The 21,349-nt window shown below is 37.6% G+C and overlaps 1 protein-coding gene across 2 annotated transcripts in view; it reads right to left on the bottom strand.

Annotated features, from left to right (window-relative positions):
* Positions 1–21,349, bottom strand: part of AKT3 (AKT serine/threonine kinase 3) — a 147,020-nt gene that overhangs the window by 81,940 nt on the left and 43,731 nt on the right. Inside the window, exon 2 of one of the 2 annotated variants that reach the window (XM_035900259.1) lies at positions 10,622–10,697. The exons of the other annotated variant lie outside the window; for it this stretch is intronic. The gene's annotated coding sequence lies outside the window, so the exon portion shown is untranslated. The remainder of the gene's footprint in view (positions 1–10,621; positions 10,698–21,349) is intronic. 2 annotated transcript variants of the gene reach the window in all.

Below are 21,349 nucleotides of genomic sequence, written 5' to 3'. Positions count from 1 at the left end.
TGCTGAGTTAATGTAAGCTAAATTATTATTTTGCTTAAATTTACACCCTTCTAAGTTGAAAAACATGTTCTTTTAAGATCTGTTTATTAGACAGTAAGAAGAGGTCTCTAATTTCAACCACTACAGCAAAGAAAGCCAAGTAATTCCTACATCATTTTAATTCTAGTCAAAGATTTTAAAGCTTGAGAAAAGGGGCACTAGAATATATATCTTGCAGGTATATACAGACAATAAATGCATACACACACAAAATACAAATCTAGAATCAGTTTTAGGTTGTTGGGGTCTGCTTTTTTAATAACTACTGAGAGAATACACCCAAAAGATGCAGTAAGACGGCAGTACATTCTTGAAGCACGTGAAAATGCAATCTGATCTTCATGAAAAAGCACCCTCATAACATGCAACTCTTTAATTAATGTTGTATTTAATAATACACTGGCTAACAACAGTAACAAAGAATGCTTAATGAAGGTTTGTTTAGAACATGACCCTGGCGGCTGGCTCTGTATTCGCCTCTGTACTGCAACCTTAATGATTTTTTCTTTTTTGCCCTTGACAGCTAGTAACAAGAATCCTGCCTTCAGGACATTTCACAAAATATGTTTATTCTAGCAGTGCAATGTTTGTAGGTTTGATACTGCTGAGGAGCTTCACAAAGAGCTTTCTAAGAAACCAATTGAGTAGTCACCAAATCCGCGTTAGACAAATGTATCACTCAAAGTTTGTAATTTTTTTACTTCACCTCAGAACTCAAACTCTCTCATCAAACATATAGTTCACCTCAGATTAGATGGTTGTTATTGTTAGTCTCACCACTTGGAATCCTTAAGCATATGGAAATCTAGCAATTCTTGAAAAATTATTCAGTAATTTAATCTTATTATTTAAAAAACTGTATTTTTTTTAAAAAATCACTTTTGCAAAACATCTACAGTTTTCAGTATGTAAATGGTTTTAGAGGTGTGAAGGAAATGTCTTTAATATACAGTGCTGATAAGCGACAGAAACCCCCCTGCAAGCAGAGAACACCAAAAAAATCTGCCTCTTGTCTGCGTCATCAATTTACTAAAATGGATTTAATAGAAATAATACACAAATATTGTTCTCCCTTCTTTTTTTTTTTTTTTCTTTCTTTTTTAAGGCACTTTTTTGCTAAATCAAACTCCAATTCCCCTACACTAATATTTAACAGAGAGAGAAAAACTGAATTCATCTAAGAGCATTAAACAAAATTATATAAAAGTAAATAAAATAACTTAACCATACACAATTCTTCTTAAAAGAAACAACTGTAGGTCAAGTAAAATATCAGAAGTAATGCCAGTGGTTTTGAGATTGAATTTACTTACCTTGGCCCTCTGAGGGCAGTGTTACCTAACACACGATTAGAAGCATCACAGACTATTTGATTAAGTCAGTACACACTAGTAAATGTAAAGCACTTCTGATAAATATTTACTTACTTCTGATTTCATGATAACAAATTTGCAATACAGTTCAAAGCTACTGTAGAAAATAAATGTTTAAAAAACCTAAGAAGAGTACCTGTCCTCATGGTTCAGTCTGGGTCCTTCTAACTAATGTAAATGTGTAATTATATAGCATGCAAAAGATTTTGTAAAATCTTACTTCATACCAAAAAAATTAAATAAAAACTGTGATTTTTCCTAGCGTGCCTTAGCATTTTAAAAGGTTTTTATATACCCCCTCCCAAGTATTTGCCGGCAGTTCAAAGAAAAGCAGACTTTGGGAACTAACGCTTTTTGATTCTGTCTTTTATACTGTGAGACAGTGATTATTTATTTATACTAACTGTTTTCCCACAGTTCCTAGTAATGCTGAATGACATTTTGAGCACATCTGTACTTACATTAGACAAACGAATTTTTCCAGTCACAACTGGGAAATAGGAAACGTTTTGTGCTAAGTGTTGGCATCGGCTTATACTACAGCTACGCTTCCATTAAGTTTCCCGCAAATTGGGGAATTAAGGTGAGAAGGTTCAAGTGCCTTTCACTGTCCATGGCACTGTAACGATCCCGTGTGGATATAAAGATGGGTCAGTTTATGTTCAGCTATTCACAGCTGTGTGGCCAGAAACCAATGAAAACCACGCAGATGTTAAGACTTTGCAGAAGGCAGCAAGCAGCCTCAGGAACAAGCTCTAGAAGTTCCTCAGCTGCACAAGCGGGGAGGAAAGCAGGGACAACCCTCTCCTCCATGCCAGCCAAGATGCACTGAAGAGCAGGCAAACGACAGGACCTTTTTTTCTGAAGCAGTAGTAGGTAGCAACCAAAGACGAGGGCTCCTACTAGTAAAACCGAGCAATTCCGAGGGGAGAGGTGGAGTCACCCAGCAGGGCGAAGCCAGAGAGCTGCTCTCCGTGGTCTCAGCATGCCCCTCCGCAGCTAAAGCTACAGGGAGGACCAAGCTTCTCAATGGGAAGTTTTTCCCTGCTCTTACTGGGGGGGTTTCTTCCCCCCAGGCTCTGAACACAACCTACAAACGTGTTTCAGCTAGAGGTTCACCAGGGTTCAAATCACCACCCACCCTGATCTTTTCATCACACTGCTGGAGTGAGTCAGTGTCCTAGCTTGTATAAATGCAATGGTACTTCAGCTCCTGCTGTTTATTCAACCCTTTCCTATTGCATTAATAATCTTTTATCTAAAATACCTAAAAATCTAGAGGAAAAAATTCCATAACAAAGAGATATACCGCTATTCAAACGTCATTGCAGTTTTCAAATTGGGCATCTACAATATCCACACAAAATCACTGATGTGTTTTCGCATCTCATGGAAAATAAATGTTCACAGCACACACTCAATTTTCAAATGCACAAAATTTTGTCCTTTCAAAAAATCATACCAGAAGTACTGAGTTAGCTGACATCCTGACAAATTGAGAATTGACCTTTACCATGTCCATTTTGAGCCAACAGGAAGAAAAACTTGCCAGTTTCAACATCACTCTCACTTCCCTCTCATTCTTGAAGGATAAGAATTAGAATGATAAATAAATTAAATAGAAGTTGATATTAACACATGCTGTCTGGAATAACAGAGTCCTGCATTGCATCAGCATCCCTGAACAACAAAGGAGATCAATATTTTCTAAATATGCCAGCTATTCAGGAATGGAAACCCAAGGTCTGTGCCTCAGAAACATTTAGGGACAGCGCTCACATTTTAAAAATTTCTCTCTTGCATAAGGTTTTATAGGATCAAAGCCCAAAATGCTACACTATTTAGTTGCTTCTCAAAGCAGTTTTGTAGTTTTTAATAGTGCTGAAATACACTTGTGGAGAATGCAATAAAACCTTTTTAGACTATTGCCTCACATAGTTTTTTTGTTATAGCTAAAAACCTTCACATTCTCAGTACTTTTAAATATTTATAATTTTTTATATAGGACTATCAGCATCAAGTGGTACTTTGTATGACAGAAAAAACAGGACTTTACTTTCTTCTGTTTTTATCACATGGTCTACTAGACCAAAGGGTCTTTTTCAGATTTTGAAAATATTTTAAGATACAAATATTAATCTATAAATTAGACTGAATAAGACAGTCAGCTAGAGCAGCAATGATTTAAATTCATGGACAAATGTATATATTAAATCAGATTATTAAATTTTAAATGCTTTTTACATGTAGCTAACATGAATTAAACACCTTAATATTCTCTACTTACAATTTTTTGTAAAACAGCCAACTCCAGTTTACACAAGAAATCTCAAACTTTCCCCTGTTTGCAAAAGAGTATGATCAGTTTGACAATAGCATTACCATTCAGCTGAGTTTCTTTGACAGATTAATGTGTTGTCAAAAATTATGTGGCTTCATCCTCTTAAAACTGGTAAACTCGCTAGCATGTTTTCGCAAAGCAAACTGTCTCACTTTTAAAACTGGCACATTGCAGTAATTTTAAAACAGCTCCTCTGAACTTTCTCCTTGCCACTAGGTGTGCTCCTAGTCCCAGACCTTGCCAGGTGCCAAAAAGCTAGCACCAACATCATTCACCTAGGTTTCTTCCTCAAGCACATTGCTAAAGTCAACCTTTCTGCTTTATCCTTCAGCCTGCATCATTTGCAATCAGTCCGAGATACACAGAAGCATTCCCTGAAGTGCTTGAGTTGAAAGAACAGCTCCATTACTGCTGTACCCATCAGGAGAACTCTTTGGTTGCATGAAATGCTTCATGAGAAGCAGCAATGCAGCACTACCCAGCATAACTTGGACGTCACACCATGAATGGCAGACCACAGAAAACGCCACAATTCCGCAGAGGAGAACCGACAACCCAGCTAATGGGCAAAAAGCAATTCTCCCTTGGCAGTGCTGTTGACCTCTGTCTAGGCTCAGATGCAGAAATCAGTACTTGGGTAGGAGGCAGCCACACCTGAATTTTCAGTTAAAACTAAGTTGACATAATCCAAAACTGACTTTTTCCACTCAGTCACAGTGATGATAGAAGGGGACATCAAATGCTCCCATCAGTAGTTATTATTATTATCAATGACCTACAGACCTGATGCTTATTAGAACTGAGACGGAAGACACAAGGAAAGGGGTTCCTTCACTTTTGGTGTGGGGTTGGTGGGAAGGGGTGGACAGGTTCATTCAGATAATATTTCAGTCATGCTGTGACTGACTACAAAACTCTGATATATACTGGTAATTGGAGGACATGCCTGCAACCTCAACCACTATTTCATCTTCCATTTTTCAGTTCAATACAGACATCCAAATGTTGAATTTGCACGCAGTATTTAAGAAGAAAATTCATTCTTTTAAAGTTTCCATTTTTATCTTTAAGGTAAGAGATCACCTGGATAAGACAACGCTTTCGTTTAGCCTTTTTGGGCTAACTTAATTTCCCTCCATGCTTGTATCCTTCTTCACGTTTCTTTCACATTATCCCAGAAACTCATAATCAGTAGAAATCACCAAATAAAAAATAAGAAAGGATTTTTGTGGAAGAAAGAAAACCATATTCCTACAGTGCAATCAAAAATTTATTTTAAGTGCATCTGTCAAACAGGGACATACAAGTTATGCCTGACCAGCTCCTTGCCTTTGGAGAAAGAATTGAAAATAAGATCAAGTCAAAGAGAAAATTAGTTGCTAATCTCATACTAACCCCTAGCATTTACTTGTCTGCTATATAATACTGGACAATCACTGATTGGCACTTTCTGTGTAAGAAAAGCTCAGGATGCAATAGTAGTGGTATGCAATGTATCAGTCTTGAGGTAGACAGACAAAGCTATGTAAGAACTTATAGCACCTGTCCACCAAATGCCTGAGGCTGAAATAACTGCATTACTCTTTCTACATCCACAAGTACCAAATTTATCAAGTTGAGGATTTTTTGGCTTTTTTTTTTTTTTTTTTTTTTTTTTTTAAACCCACCACATGAAGAAATCAGAAGTTTTCTTCCCTACAAGAAAAGGCTCTTTTTAGGAATAAACAACAGAGGCAGGGAAGATATTAAACTCCTGAACTAATTAACAGAAGTAAAGGAGGCGGTGGGGGACAATGATAATTAATACGTACCCTCCTCCTAACCAAATCTCCACATACATTCATTCTGTATATGCACACACAACAGCAGCATCATAAACCGTCTCAAGTTCTTGCCATTATTCAGTTCGACATCTGCACATGTTTATGCGTCTCTCCAAACAACCTCTTGAACACCCTGCTGGAGCTGTCATTTTTTTCTTCTCCCTATCTGGCAGATGGCAAGTCAACAATCGGCATCAACAGCAGCCGAATATCTCCCCCCTCCATCCGACCCCCCTAAACAGACACAATAATAACTTCTTTGTGCTTCCCCACAATGCAGCTGCTTAAACCATTTCGCTACAAGGCTGCTTTGCCTTAATAAAAAAAAAAAAAAAATCCCTTCTGTCAAGTCTAAAAAGCAGCATAATGTTAAGCAAGCTAAAGCCACAGCACAGCTGCAAACGGGCAGACACATTGACAGCTCCTCCCTTAACAAAGCCCTGTGAATTGAAGGGGGTTCATCTGAGGCTCACACAGTAATTAGTATAAAAAAGTCCGACAGCCTCTATTATGCTAGGAAAAAAAAACTGGACAGAACTGGGCTGCTGTTTTGCGTCAAGAGTTCTGCTGCAGAGTAGATAAATCATGTTGGGTTTTTTTCCTCTCTTTTTAAAGACAGTAATAAGGAGGATGAGAGAAGCTAATTTGAAAACTTGGACACAGTAATTGTACCATATGGTGAGCATTTATCCCTTCTGAAATACACGCTAACAGTCACTTACATGCACAGTGCTTTGTTTTACAGTTGTTATTCTCTCTACCATATTCATAAAATGGATCTGAATATCCGATACTCCAGAGAAGTTGTGTGTAATTAGCAGCAAAACTGCCTGAGCTTAATATATTGGCCTACCATAGCAATCTAGTTAATTGCAGAAAATCCCATGCCCCCAAATTTAAATAGTGTCCACTTCAAGGGGTTTTTATTTCTCTCAAACTGGCTAAATATCACACGTAATAAACTTCAGAGAAGTAATTTATTGACACTAATACTCCTTGATACTGTTGGCTCTAAAACACATGAGCGGGAGGCATTTTCCTCTTCATCCATGCAGTATAGGGGAATTAATTCAAGAACCATTTAACAGTAAGCACAAAATATTTCAGTTCCATCATACTTGGGAAAGGAGTTGCTCCGTAAACTTAAAGGTGAAACTGAACTTCAGCACGGGAGGGAGACAAAGACTTCAAATCCATTCCTCCACCTCCACCCCTGTTTTCTGCCTGGATCGTATTTTCCAGTATTTTTGTTAGCAATCCAAAAACTTTGCTCATCAGGACCTTCAAAATTTGGAAAATACACCACCCAAGCCTCAGAGTTTGCTTGCTCTTTACCACCTACTTCCAGCTTTTCACCCTGTTCATGCCACCAAATCATCCTGGAATCACAGAAGATGAGGAACCAGTTGAGGGGAGCTGGGAAAATGCAGGCTTCTTTAATAAAGGAAATACTGTAGTTAAATGACAAAATTAATAAATTTTAGAAGTACTGCTTACAGAAAATAAGATGTAGTGAACTTCCAAACGAGGAAAATAAAAAACCCAAGCGAAATAGAGGACTAAAAATTGGTGAAAAATTAACCATACATAAGATGAAGTCTGCAACTGAGGATAATGGTATTTGCAAAGAACCAGAATGGTTTCTTTCTATCGATCTTTACCTCAGTAGACAATAACAGAAATCTGCTTCAGGTAACAGACAAATGCTTTCACTGTCTCTGGATCAAGAAGGAGGTATTGCAGCAGAATGCTAGGTACTAAGGAGTCCCAGAACTAGGCAGAATACATCCACAATTACTAAGAAATTGCAAGTGAGGTAAAAACTACTGGCAAAAAACGGCTACCCTTCAATGATGACAGTTAAACGGAAAGATTATAAATGGAGAATTACAGCCCACACCCCCAAGAAGAACCAAAAGAGGTTAAAAAAAAAAAAAAACAACCTTGAAAATTTCAAGTCAATTGGCTGGATGGTAGTTGAAGAAAACCGTTTATAATGCTGTTTTTCATCATACACTTAAATAACACAAACTGACATTAAGATAAACAAAGCAGCACTGCCTTTAAGTAGAAAAACCATGCCCATCATACATATGGCATTTTTTTAAGAATGTCAAGAAAATAAAATGGATAAAGACTAACTGACATAATTTATTTCATGTTTTTAAAAGCTTTCAAGTTTAAGGAAACAGTAGTTGTGTGGAAGAAAAACGCTGTGGGGTGGAACAGAACAAATAGGAAACTGGGTAAAAGAAGAGAGCAAAATAGGATTACAAAGCCCAATTTCAATCTATGATGCTCTATGGTTCTTTGTTAGGAACATTTTTAGTTAATATATACAACAATGATCTGGGATCACCACTGCATATACTGCAAGACAGTAAAACTATCCAAGTTTATCAAGAATGTGAAGAATTTCAGAGTGGCAAAGCTATGCCAGTGAGCTGAGAACACCAGATGAAATAAAGTGAAGAATTACTTGAATTAATAAACAGCTAGAGGAATAACCTGAAATACTCACACATTGTGTTCAGCTTTAAATTAACCACTAAAGAGCAATTAATGTAACCTTTGCTTAAGTATGCAGTACTAAGAAGAAAGAAAGAAAAATATTGTCATTTGTAAAGTTACATAATTTTAGGAATATTGAAAATATTATTATTCCATGATAAACAAATAAATTACAATTTCGCTAACTATATTTTAAAAAATAATGACAAGAGAACAGAAGGGCTTCAGGGACAAACACAGAAGAAAAAAAAAAACAGAGTTAGAGAGAAGCAGAGTGAGGAGAGAAAGACTGGATTAGGCTTCGGTTTCAAAGGCAGGACTACGACAAAAGGATTTTATGACACAAACAGCCAGTAGTAGAATATCAGTCATCTCACAGGAACACATTTTCAGAAGAGTTCAGGAACAGATTTTCAAATATCAGGAGTTCTAGCTGGATCCTGTAACATCACCATGTAACTAGCTGTTTGCACCAAGGCAATGCCAGCTGCTCTCCCACCAGTTCAGCACTCAGTTCCTCCTAGCACCTTTAGAAAAAGCCAGCCTCTCCTTGAACGCTGTGAGGCATCTCCAAACCTGTGTGAGCACTTTTTCTTAAAAAATGAAAACCTCACCTTCAGGAAATTGGAGTAAACATTCAACATAGGCAGGTTCTTCCTTTAATTGCTACTCATTTTAGTCCAAGCACAAATCTGGTACTAGGCAGGGAGTATTGATGGTGAATTAAAGTCCCAGTCCTTGGCTGCTTTGGTTCACCTTACATACAATCTCCTACCAGCACAGTGCACTTGGAAAGGTGAGGAACACTTGCAAAGGAAGCGTGCAGCGCACCCCATGTCCTGCTCCACTGCATCAGCACTGGCATCCACACAGCTGAAGCAGGTCTACAAAATGATCTAATCGAAAACACACCCCAACAAAATAGGTTTTGACCAGATCAAAACCATTTTAGCTCACTGTATAGCTAGTACAAGCACAAAGGAGAGATGGGGAGTAATTGGCTGGGGGCAAGAGAGATGCAAGGGAGAAAGGGCATCAGCATGAACTTATGCAAGATTAACTACCGATTAATCGGACTGCTAGTCTACCATGTGATCGCAATTCTTCTTTTCCAGTTAAGCCAGAAAATCAGGTTCAAGTGATTCAAATTTCTAAGATCAACTGCATCTCTAAGCAACAATGCCATGGTCATTCTGACGTAATATTAAACCAAGAATTTCCCTAATACAATTTCACATTCTATACAAGCAAAGTATTCTGACAACTATTTCTTCACACATGTACACAGAAATTATAGTTAAAAAATATGTAGACTATAAGGAATATATATAATTCTCTGTACTCTGGCAAATAATTGAAAAATCACTTAAAATTTGCAATTTGAAAAAAGCTAGAAATACAATATTTTGACATGTACTTGTGAAGTACTTATTATAATTTAATGATATTAACAAAATCTTAGCAGCACAGAGATCCCAAAATAAATTGGTATTTTGAGCTAGCTGTGCGATATTTCCCATACTAGAAGCAGTGTCATGAAGATAAGAACAATTTGGTCAGTGAAGTATTTTCTTAAATTTGCAGACTATAATTAATAGAAGCTAAAAACCCCAAGTTTTTAACCTTAGGATTCTACATATTTCTAAAATATTTAAACTCCCTTAAAATGAATAAAACTGCTCATAACACACACATAAGAATCATAATACATTTCAATTTTAATATGCGTATTTTACAGTATTTTATCCTGCATGATTTTATTATATTATGGTTGCAATAAATATTCAGGCAAGTGAGGTGTTAACAAGTCTTTTGCTTCCAAGTTTTTCCACTCTGAATTAAAAGAAAGCTTGACTGATAAGCAGAAATGTGAAATTCTGTACCCTGCAATTTTACTAGCACAAAATTCTGCCCCATTTTCAGTCACTTTAGAAACTTTTAAAGCAGAGCTATAAATTATGAACCCCAAAATTCCAGCCACAAGATGGAACTGAAAGATGACTGACCTGGATAAGACATAGAAATTTATCTAGCCAATCTCAGGATGAGGTTTGTTACTGTTTTTCCGCTAACAGACACACATTTTGTGGTTTCTCTGCTATGAGCATACATCTTTTTCCCAATCTGAACTAATGAAAAGTTTTTAATGATTTAGCCTCCAAAACACTTTTGATGCAAAAGGTAGTCTAACAACTTATAGGACAACCTTAAATAGATCTCAGCAAACTCTACAATTATTTTATTCAATGCAGAAGTCATATTTCATACAAGAGAAAATACTGATAATCTCCTCCTACATCTGGCCTTTCTGAAATTCTGATTATACATACAATAATTAACTGGCACCAAATATTTAACATTTGTGACACCAAAATAATAGGGACCAACAAGGAACTGTAATTTTCAAAAAATGTATTTGCATTACTATTGAATTAACTAAACAAATTTGATATGGTTTCAGTGGAGGTTTTTTCCTCTAGAATGTAAACAGCACTATTTTCTAATTAATAAAAACAAAATGGAAACTGACTTACAACACTGACTTCAAAATCCTTGTGAAAGTCTGTACTGGTGATGTCACAAATGCTGTCACATCTGAGCAGGTATTTTCTGTAGAAGGTTCAGAAATGTCCGTTTTAATCAAAACATTTATTAGAGGTAGTGGTGTCTTTTGTTTTTTAATTTTAATGAATTACAGAATTCCTGTAAGAGTCATGGTTGCAACTCCCTTTAAAAATAATAAAGTAGGTAAAAACTAAATAGCTGAAATATAAGGATCTGATCTACAACGGGTATAGAAACCAACGTAAGAGTGAGGAGGAATCCATACTTTATGCTTCCATCAGCCTTTAATAATGGTGTTTGCATAACACTGATATTGCACACACATTTTCTAATGTGCTTAAAACGAACTACAAATTACTTCCTCAGAATACTAAAATGTCACTGACTTAGTACTACAAGACAAAAAACATGATTTCTCTGAGCTTGCAGTTATTTTTAAATGAAACCTTTTAACTTCATGATACTTTGAAGCCACATATTCTTGTCCATTTCACCCCACTGCAAAACACTAACTACTAAACAACTACTTATGTCAAGAAATCCTCACATCACTGGTACAAATCCCAGAGAAAGAGGCTTAAAAGAGATGCGGACACTTGTTCACTTAGATGCAAGCTGTAAGTGTCTAAAAAAATCCTTTCCCTGCTCCCTTTTCTCCCTGGGCAATTTGGGAGCATTGCACTGCCAAAAGGACCATGCTGTACTATGGGAAGGGATTTGAGCTGTATAGGTGCCTGAAGTACTCATAAACATTCATCTTCCTATTTAGAGCATTTATACGAGAACTATTTACATACTTAAGTTTCTTTTGATGCAAGTCATCCTCATTCTATAATAATTTCTGTATGTCCCCAGTAAAGATAACCAAAGAAAGAAGCCTTTCCAATAAAGACACAGTGAGAAAAATAAATTCGGGTACAGAACTTCCTAAAAAATTTTTTTAAACTTCCTATCTGTGACATAAGAACTGGAACAAATGACAACAGAATAAAGCTATGCTTTTATTTCAAATTCCAAAGAGGGAAAAAAAAAACCTCATGCCAGAATGAGGTATGAGGACATATGGGCAGTCTATCACCTGACTACCAAACAACAGTACTAAAGCTGACACGTGTTTGTTAATCCCGAGAGGTAAAATGCTGCTTTGTCTTCTGGGGGTCGTGCTGCAGATGAGTGCCCGTTATGATGCTGATGCATTTTCCCATGCCGACGTTCCCCAGGGAATTTGAGTTCCCCATCAGGGAGAAGCAACACAAATTTTTCATCTCCTCTAAGAGTCTTCCACATTTTTGTTTACCAAGTGTGCACATAAGAATAGCAAGCATCAGCAGCATAGCTGAAACAGTTTTAACAAAAGCTTTTCTACTGGATGTCTACAGTTTAATTCAGTTAAATTTTATACTATTTAGTTTTCAGTGACAGCTTCATCTTGTACCAACAGATCACAGTTTGATAGGGAATGACTGAAATTTAGTGACATGATTATTGCTTACAGACAGCAAGCCCTCTTCAGACAATCTGAGATGATTAAGGGGAGCAACATTTCCTGGAGATCTGGGCATTCTCTAATGTACTTTTTATCTCTATGTAGGGCAGAACAAGGTGGGGCCAAGGGTCCAATGATCAGTAAGCTATATAAATGCTCTAGCCCTCTAGAAGTTCCTCATTCTCCTGAAGTAAATCTGTTTTCAGACTCCTCTAGTGCCAATAAAACCCCTCAGAGAATTCCAGGTGCACTTTTTCATCATACCTTAGCTGATCCAGCTGAGGAGAAACCCTGCCTCCTCCTCCTCCCCCTCCCAGTCCTGCAGTGCAGTGGTCTTTCTTGTCTGATTTGGCCCCTGTGCAGCACTAGTCCAATAGGAGAAAAAAAAAAGGGGGGGAGGGCAGGAATAAGGACTGCAAGATCAGATAACTGACCCCATCAGCTGGCAAGTCTTGCTAAATTCATCACAAGGTGGCAAGGAGCATATGTTCCAGGCAAGGTCTATCTGAACCTTCTCCTTCATTACCAGCACACCATTTGATCTGTTAGGTATCAAAAAAATAAAAACCATCCTCTGGATATTGTTTTCGAAAATTCTTTCCCCCTGACACACTGGGCGTCTGTTTAAAGGCTCTGGGAGGGCTGCACGTGCACCAACTGCTGACTGTGCAAGCACCAAAGCAGACAACATGCAGCTTCTTGCTGCCGCCTCTGTTTGCGAAAGGATGGTTGTGCTGCCCAGGTCGGTCCTTCATGCGCATTTGCTCCTTAGGTGAAACTGCAGAAATAGTAGCACTCCTGCCTTCATTTAAGAAGGAGAATTAACAGTGACTTACACACTTGTAGCACTCTCTCTCTCTCACTCTAAATCTGTATTTGTGCTACCACAAACACAACATTTTTATTCTTAACCCAGCAACCCTCCACACACTAAAGAAAGTGCCTTTACAGTATCTTTGAACAATTCAATTTACTTAACATGTCAAAACAATATTAAGAAATTACTTTATTACCGTAAATCAGTACCTTTCACATAGAAAAGTGTAAAGGACTAATGGGCTTAACTTCTTATCATGAGAAAACAAAAATACACAGCAAAGGAAGTATGTGGACACTCCACATTCAATAAGAGAGCTCTAATGGACCATGATATTGAGCACAAAAGTGCCAAACTGGTGGCAACAGCAGTACCCAGCTAAGAAAGACTATGAAACACACCAGGAACTGCAGTAATTTATCTTTTAATATTGATACAGTGTTTCTCAAACAGCATGTCAGCAGGGACCTCAGCAAAGAGCAACTGTGTTTTTACTGTTTCATTTGAGTAACACTCTGAGAAAGTCTTGGACAAATTCTCAACAAGTTCACATTTCATTGCTAATCTGAGTATCTCATGTGCAAATCTGTATAGGACATTTTGTGATTTTTATTCATGGTATCATATATTTTAGAACAAAAAGGAACATCCCATCATTTCAGTATGACCTATTCAAGGAAACAGGCCACAGAATTTTCCCCTGTTAAGCAGATATTGGTAAAAAACTATTTGTTCTTTTAGTGCTTATCTTCCAGAATGCACTCTGTCTTGTTTTGAGGGTATCAAGATGCTCTCCTTAGTATTTTGCAGATATTTTTCTTACTTTTCTCTCACCTTAGTTCTGAATACATGTGGATTCAACTTTCAGTCAGAGATCCATTACTGCTTACACTGCTACATTAAAGAGCTCTTTACATTTCCCCATTAAAGGGTCTTTCTCTTGGCAAGGCAATCCCATACCCCTCAATATCCACACAGGTTCTCAGAATCTCATGTTCTAAAGTCATTCTCTCCAACACTCAAAACATTATCATTTTTCTTCTCTACTATTTCTCCTGGATGTAAATATTCATTTTAATATTAAATATTAAAAGAGAAACAGTAACGGAACTCATAATTCCCATCTCCCCATGCTAATTTACATCTCTGTATTCTTACTATGCATCTTGAGAGGCTGCAAGGAAACCTTTTTCTGCAGAACTTCACTAGCAACTGTCAAGAAGTACAAGCATTAAAGAACCCAAAGATTTTATTTAACTCAATGGTTTTCAAAATTTTTCAATTCATGGAACCCTAACATTTTCCAGCAGAAACATGGAGTCCTTAATACCAAGAGAAGCGCTGTATCCTATACCCTGGACAAGTTGGCTGGTGTTTTTTTCATTAACCTTTTGTAGACTCTTCCAGAGCAGTGCACAGATTCCCCTAGATATGCAAACAAAATGGAAACTACTATTATTGCTTTTAACTACTATTAACTTATTATTTAAAATAATACTACTTCTCTAGTAGAAGATTTCTCCATCTCCCAGGAATCAATCTGAATGCTTCATGAGTAGGTTTAGCACTGGAATGGAAGAAAGCTGCCCAAGTAAATCTGATATGCAAATATTCAACATCAAGAGAGAAATAATTAGAGTGGGGGGGGGGGGAAAGGCTGTCACAATTCAGAAAGAAAATAAAATAGTTCTCCTTTCCTCTCCTTCCCCTCCACCAAAATCCACCTGGATGTCTTAACGGAAAAGTTAAAAGGTGATTATAGTGAATAGGTCAGTATTAAGAAAGTCAGTATTAAAAGCTTGCCCAAATAAGGAGGAAAAGGAAAGACCCTAAAGTATGTCAGGGCAATGTAAACACAAAATTAAGAGATCTAGAAAAGTATTTGAAGAGCTTCTTGCAAATGATGCTCATCATCAAACCCAGGAAGCCAGACAAAGAGTCAGTGGGACTGCTCAATAACAAAAGCACAGAAAGGGAACTCAAGGATAATAAGGCCACAGCAGAGCAGCACTCACTGCGAATTATTCGCCCTGGTCTTTATTGCTAAACGCACTGGAAAGATACCCAAACCCAGACCATTCCCTGGAGTAGGCAAGTGAAAGCTATATGATTTAATCTAAACATGTAGGAATTATTAGATGTCAGTAAGTCACCAAGACTGGATGACAGTCAGCCAGGAGTGCTGAAGGAACTGAAATGTGAAAGCACAGAGGTGCTGGCCAAGGACTACAACCCATGGCCAACAAATGCCCACACACCCAGAAGACTGATGGACTGCCAACACAACTTCAAACAAAAAGAGACTCTAGAAAGAATCCCAGAAACTACCTGCAAGTCTGACTCCTTGTTCAGGTAAGTCACTAGTCTATAATAACTAAGATCACCAAGCACATGAGACGACACGGATCTGTTGGGAAAGAGCCACTACAGCTGCTGTGAAGGGCAAGCCTGCCTCACTAACCTGATTGAGTTCTACAAGGGCGCTAATAAACATAAGGGCAAAGGGTATCCAGTAGGCATAATGTGTTTGTCGAGGTTCCTCCCTAAATACAATTAAACAAATTAAGTTGCCACAGGGTTGGAGAAGAGGTTGTTCTACAGTCTGAAAGCTGGGTAAAGAAGAGGAAACAAAACATAAGGCTTAATGGTCACTTTTCAGCACAAGAGAGTCAGAAGGTTCCCCAGAGATCCATGCTGGCATCATTTTTATATGGCATCTTCATCAATGACCCAGACAGTGGTGTGATCCATGTAATCTTACAGCTTACAGATGATATTGCACCGTAGTGGATAGCCAAATGCCACGTCCATGGCATGGAAAAATAGAAGGATCTCACAAAATCGAGTGGGCAAAGATGACAAATGAACATCAGGTACATAAATGTCAGGTAATGTATCTAAGAAAAAAATAATCTAAATTCTGCTTCACAATGTTTACCTTAGAACCACAAAATACAGTTTAGTTGAGTCCTGGATTCACCACTGACAGCGCTATAAAATCGTAAATTCAGGTACAGCAGCAGCCAAAAAAACTGACAAAACATTAGGCATGTCAGAAAGGATACTGAGAACAAGAGAAAGGATGTCATTTTGCTGATACAGAAAACACTGCTGTACCCACATCCTCATTACCCTGCGCGGTCTCTTCTCCACATCTCAGGAAGAATGCAGTGGAATTATGAGAAAATATAAAAAAGGGCAACCAAAATGATCCAGGGGATGGAGCAACTGCCGTTTCTAAGAGAAGGTGAAAAAACAGGGGCTCTTTAGTTCGCAGAGGAGAAGGCTGAGGTTTACAAAATCATGAAGGCAGTAGCTAGGCGCAGAATTACTGTTCACCAAATACCACAACATAATAGGGCATTTAGTGAAACAGGTCCATAAGCAGATACTAGAAGGATCACATAGATATATACCATCTAACTTTACTAATACAACAGTTCTGGACACTGGGAAAGTGCAAGGGGAATGAAAGGCAAGAAAATGGCCAAGCTTGCAAGCTCTCCCTAAACAGCATCTCCTCTGCCACTGCTGCAGACAGAACACCATAGGCTAGATGGGCCACTGGTATGACTCAGTAGGCTATTTCTTACATTACGCTTACCTGAAAAAAGTCTTCCAGATTTGTAAGCAACAATTTAAAACCATAATTTCTTCTCTCCGCTGTACACATGAAGAACAGATTATACTATCACTTCTCTTTTCTTATATAGCCTCTGTAATTGCAATTCATATACTCACAGTTCATATTCCCTAAATCACTGATCACTCCCATTGCTGGTCTCTGTTTATAGCCTTTATAATCTTGAACTGCAGCACCCACAAATGGATGCAATTGTCCAACAAAGACGTTAAGTGCCCAATGGAGCAGAAAGACGCATCTTACAGGCTCTATTACTGTTCATCATGCCTGTGTTTGCCTTCTTCACAACAGTGAAATATAATTAATATCCAGTTTGTGATTCACAGTCCCTACTGGACTTTTTTCTGAAGAGCTACTTACCTAGCCACTCATTCTCCATTCATTACTTTGGAAAGTAGATCATTCTAGAGTGCATGTCAAAGTTGCTCCCCCAAACAGCTTACAGCTCCTCACACAACCATGTCTCCACGTTACCGATACCATTCTGAATTCTAGTCCCATCCTCCAGCACACCTGCAGTCCCTTTCATTTTGAAGACACCAGAAAACATTAATAACCATTCTCTTTTCCATTACTCACCTCAGCAATGAAAGCACTGCCTAGGCAGAAGTCAGGAAACAGCCAAACAAAATTCTACTCCATATTTACTTCCATTTTGATACTGAACCTTTAATAATTACTCAGCACAGTTTTCTAACAGTTTTGCTCTTAGAAATAAATCTCACAGTTGTTTCATCTAAAGTATGTGTCTCTTGTTTCCTTATGAAAATGTTATTCACAGAGTATCAGAAGCCTGACTAAATCAAATATACGACATCCAAAGCTTCTCTGCTATACACAGACTGCTACCTTGTCAATAAAAGGAAATTTGAAGAGTTTGATGGTTTAACCTTGCCAAATCCACTGTGACTCATCTCATTTTCTAGATGTTCATAAATAGCCTACTTGTTATAGTATTTTCCCCTTAAGTTAAATTGATATTAAGCATTTTGCCATATTAAAACGCATTGTTTGAACATAAAAAACATGAAAAGCAATCCAGATACATTACTGTCTATGTTATCCATAAATTTTATCATCAGTGATTTTGTATTTGTTTTCTAAAGTATTGAACCTGTCAAATAGAGCCAGTTATAAAACTGATCACTGCAGAACACAAGAAGATCATCACACACATTCATCTCCCAAATTTTTAGACATACCTTCCAGTTTGACTTTGGGTTATATAAAAATAGGAAGGAAAAAAAATTGAATCCAGCTTAGTCTGATAAAATTACGAAGGAAGAAAAAAAGAACCCAACTTAGTCTCAAAAGAAGCAAAGGACTTACTAAAGGTCTTATTCCTTTATGCACAATGGGCCGCATGACCGATCTTTAACTCTGACACTAACACAACATAGTAAGAGTATTCCAGAATAATGGCATAATTAACTCAAAATGCCCACTGCAAATATAAAAGAAAACCACCTTCAAATATTCAACAAATAGCACCTTGCCACGACTATTGTTATCTGCTGCTGCCAATCAGTATTGTTATGGTTGTACAAAGACTCCAGTGCACCAGACTGTCGCTAATTATGTATATGCAAGTGATTAGCAAGCACTTGTTGCCTCGTTCACACCACCCTCCAAACAGCAGCCTTTGAGAGGAGAATAGACTGCAAATTTATTGAGAGAACACTGTTAATCCTTTGGGGAGAATGTAAATGTAAACAGGACTATTCTACATCAAGGTGCTTTGACAACAAAAATCATCTGCATAAACACATGCTCAACAACAAACAGGTGTTCTATTTCACAACTAGCGCCCATTTGATGCTTTCAAGTAAGCATTATGCACAAACTGTTAGAAGTACTTTGAAACCAGCTGCAATTACTATAATTAGCTGCTTTCCTACACTTTGGGTTTTTTTTTTTTCCTGTACCTGTTCAGTATTGTGTTGGTTGCAATCTGTAAACTCAAGTGAAGGTAAGGTTCTAGCCTCCTGTTCAAAGTTTACTATCTTCTCAGTTCAGGATACACTATGATAAGTTCGTACTTATCATTAAAGTGCCACCAGCTATAAGATGATGTTTGCATTAAATAACTTAACAGCACTACAAATGTCAGGTCACTCATCTAACACCCACTGTGAATAGGAAAACAAGGACAATTGCCAAAATAGTACCATAAAAATAGTAAGCCTTCAATGTCCAGGATTTCCCTTTTTTCACAGAAATGTCCCCAGGAACTAACAAGATTTATTTTTAATAACAAGAACTTTACTTCTGGTTTTATGAGACAATGGGTGGTGAAGCGTCTTGCTTGTAGACAGCTACTCGTCCTAACATGCTCAAAAAATATTTGGTCAGAATGCACAGGCTTCCTTGTGTTTAATGAATACAAAATGCATACAAAGCACCTCTACATTATTTTTTATTCTTATTAAACTCATGTATTCAAGGGTATTTCTATTCTCGCTCAGACTTTCATGGCATCTACACAGCTCTTGGTTTTCAGCAGCTCCAAAAGCTCCACCACAGCGAGTGGTGAGTTCAATATAAATAATGAAAAAGGTTTTCAGCAGCTCCAAAAGCTCCACCACAGCGATGCATTTCTATTGGTGAGTTCAATATAAATAATGAAAAATTTTAGTGGCCTTTTCTCCAAAGTCAAACCCTAATGTACTAATTTCATAAGCTTGGCAGTGCCACCTATAGATAGCTAAAATCCAATTGTCCTACCTTATGATTTACCAGATTTTAACCACTGAACTGAGTAATTCCATATTCAGCACCTGCTGGAAGATTTTTTTTCACAAATGAAAAGCTTAACAAGCAAAGACTGGGACTGCCCAGAGAGTAAGAACACAGCTGGGACGAAAGGCTAAAGATGATAAATACACAGTACTAGAAGAAGGACAGGCTACAGGCGACGGAAAGAAAGAGGCTCTTTCATCTTAGGTAAAACAGGCAGGAAAATCTATGATCAGCACAGGAAAATCTATGATACAGCACCTTTCCAAGACTAGGAGACAGCCTACTGTTGACAGGTTAATCTGACATCCTCCACCAAGATCCAAATGTACCTCAGGTCCCTATAATGCTTTTTCCATCTGTAACAGAAGAGTTCTATTTTTGTGGACGTCCCCACTGGGTGATTTACAGAGCTCTGTACGTTTTTAACACCGGCCACTACTTTCTTCCCACCAACTTCTGCTCAGCTGGAAATTATATGAAAGCTTCAGTTCTGTTGGGCCAGCCAAGCAATACACACTGTATTCATAGCAGTTATTCCCTAAGAGACCAAAGGAATGACCAAAAAGATTAATAAAAAATTGTAATATTACAAGAGCTCCCACAGAAATGCAGGGAGCATCGTATGTCTAGAAAATTCCAAGCAAAGCTAATTTTTGGGCTTCTTCCAGACAGACAACATTCTTTGAGAAGCACAAACAGAAGATGACAAACCAATAGTTGCTCTCATTTTCTCCATTAGCTCTTACAGCAAAGATGTATGTAGTGAACCCAGCAGTTTCAACTGTACAAGCAATCCCCACAACAATACAGATATTTCTTTTTCCTTGCTTCTTCCTTCCTGACAAACAGAAAAATCTGGCAAGTTATGAAAAAAGATAAAGATTACTCTATCCACAGCTTCTATATTCAAATATGAAGAAACACCAGATTCAGAGTTGCCATAGGCTTTTAATGTACACTAACAGCTGTAAGTTAGAGAATGTTGTCTTGTATTAGAGTCATCGTTGTGATTTGTATTCCTAGCTCTCACACTGTAATCCCAAATCAAATTTCACAATACAATAGCATCCAGCCACTAAAAAAATGCAAACACTGCATAGCATCAACACTACCATCCATTTGACCTGCAATAAGGTAATTCAAGGAGCTAGATTCTTCTTTTTGGTGCAGGGTATGGTTTTTTGTCAGTTTACTTCCCTGAACCAACACTGCTCACGTAGGTGAACACTGCTGCTATACCAAAAGATGTAGCTGAAACGCATCGCAAAGGTGACAGCAGCCCCTTCTTCCCCTTTCTAGAGAAAGCCAGGCTTTAGTTTAGCTAATCTAAGTATATCATAATGCCTCTGGCTCGGCGCATGAACAGATATGTAATGGTTTAAGCTAACTCTTCTGATTTTGCAGTAAAATAGACTAAGAGTTAGCAATTTCTTACAGAATTTCTGATGGGAACAGTAACTTCTACTGTCACCACACAAAGGAGTTGGAAGGGGGGAGCAAGCAGCTGTGAAATGCCTTAACAGCTCCAAGTAGATATACAAATATGGTTCAGTTATTTTATTGTCAAATAAGTCAGCTATATGCTAAACAGAAAATACGACTATAAGGATGTTTACTACTCATTCGTATCATCACCACGCATAAAGTTACATGCAGACACATCCGCTTTCTGTTTGTTTATTTAAGACTCTTTGTAAGACTCAAAGGCAACTAATTAGGAGAAATACTGTATTGAATTCCAACATAAGGAGGAGTTTAGAGCCTGGTATTCCATTTATACACACAAGCATGTACTGTTTCTGTGTTTCAAGTAAAAGCTATGAGACAGAGGAAAAGAAGTGTACATAACAGAGGTCACAATCAGCATTTGCAAAGAAATACACATTATTTGATAAAAGTATTAAAGCTTTACAAACTAGCAGCATCCGGAAAAATCCACGCATACATTTACATTCACTTTATTACAGGGCATATATTTAAGCTGCATACTAGATCGATATGAAAACATTCTG

The sequence above is a fragment of the Egretta garzetta genome, unplaced genomic scaffold (assembly GCF_000687185.1).
Source record: "Egretta garzetta isolate BGI_Z169 unplaced genomic scaffold, ASM68718v1 scaffold248, whole genome shotgun sequence".
NCBI lineage: Eukaryota > Metazoa > Chordata > Aves > Pelecaniformes > Ardeidae > Egretta > Egretta garzetta.
This window is presented reverse-complemented; position numbering and strand designations above follow the sequence as displayed.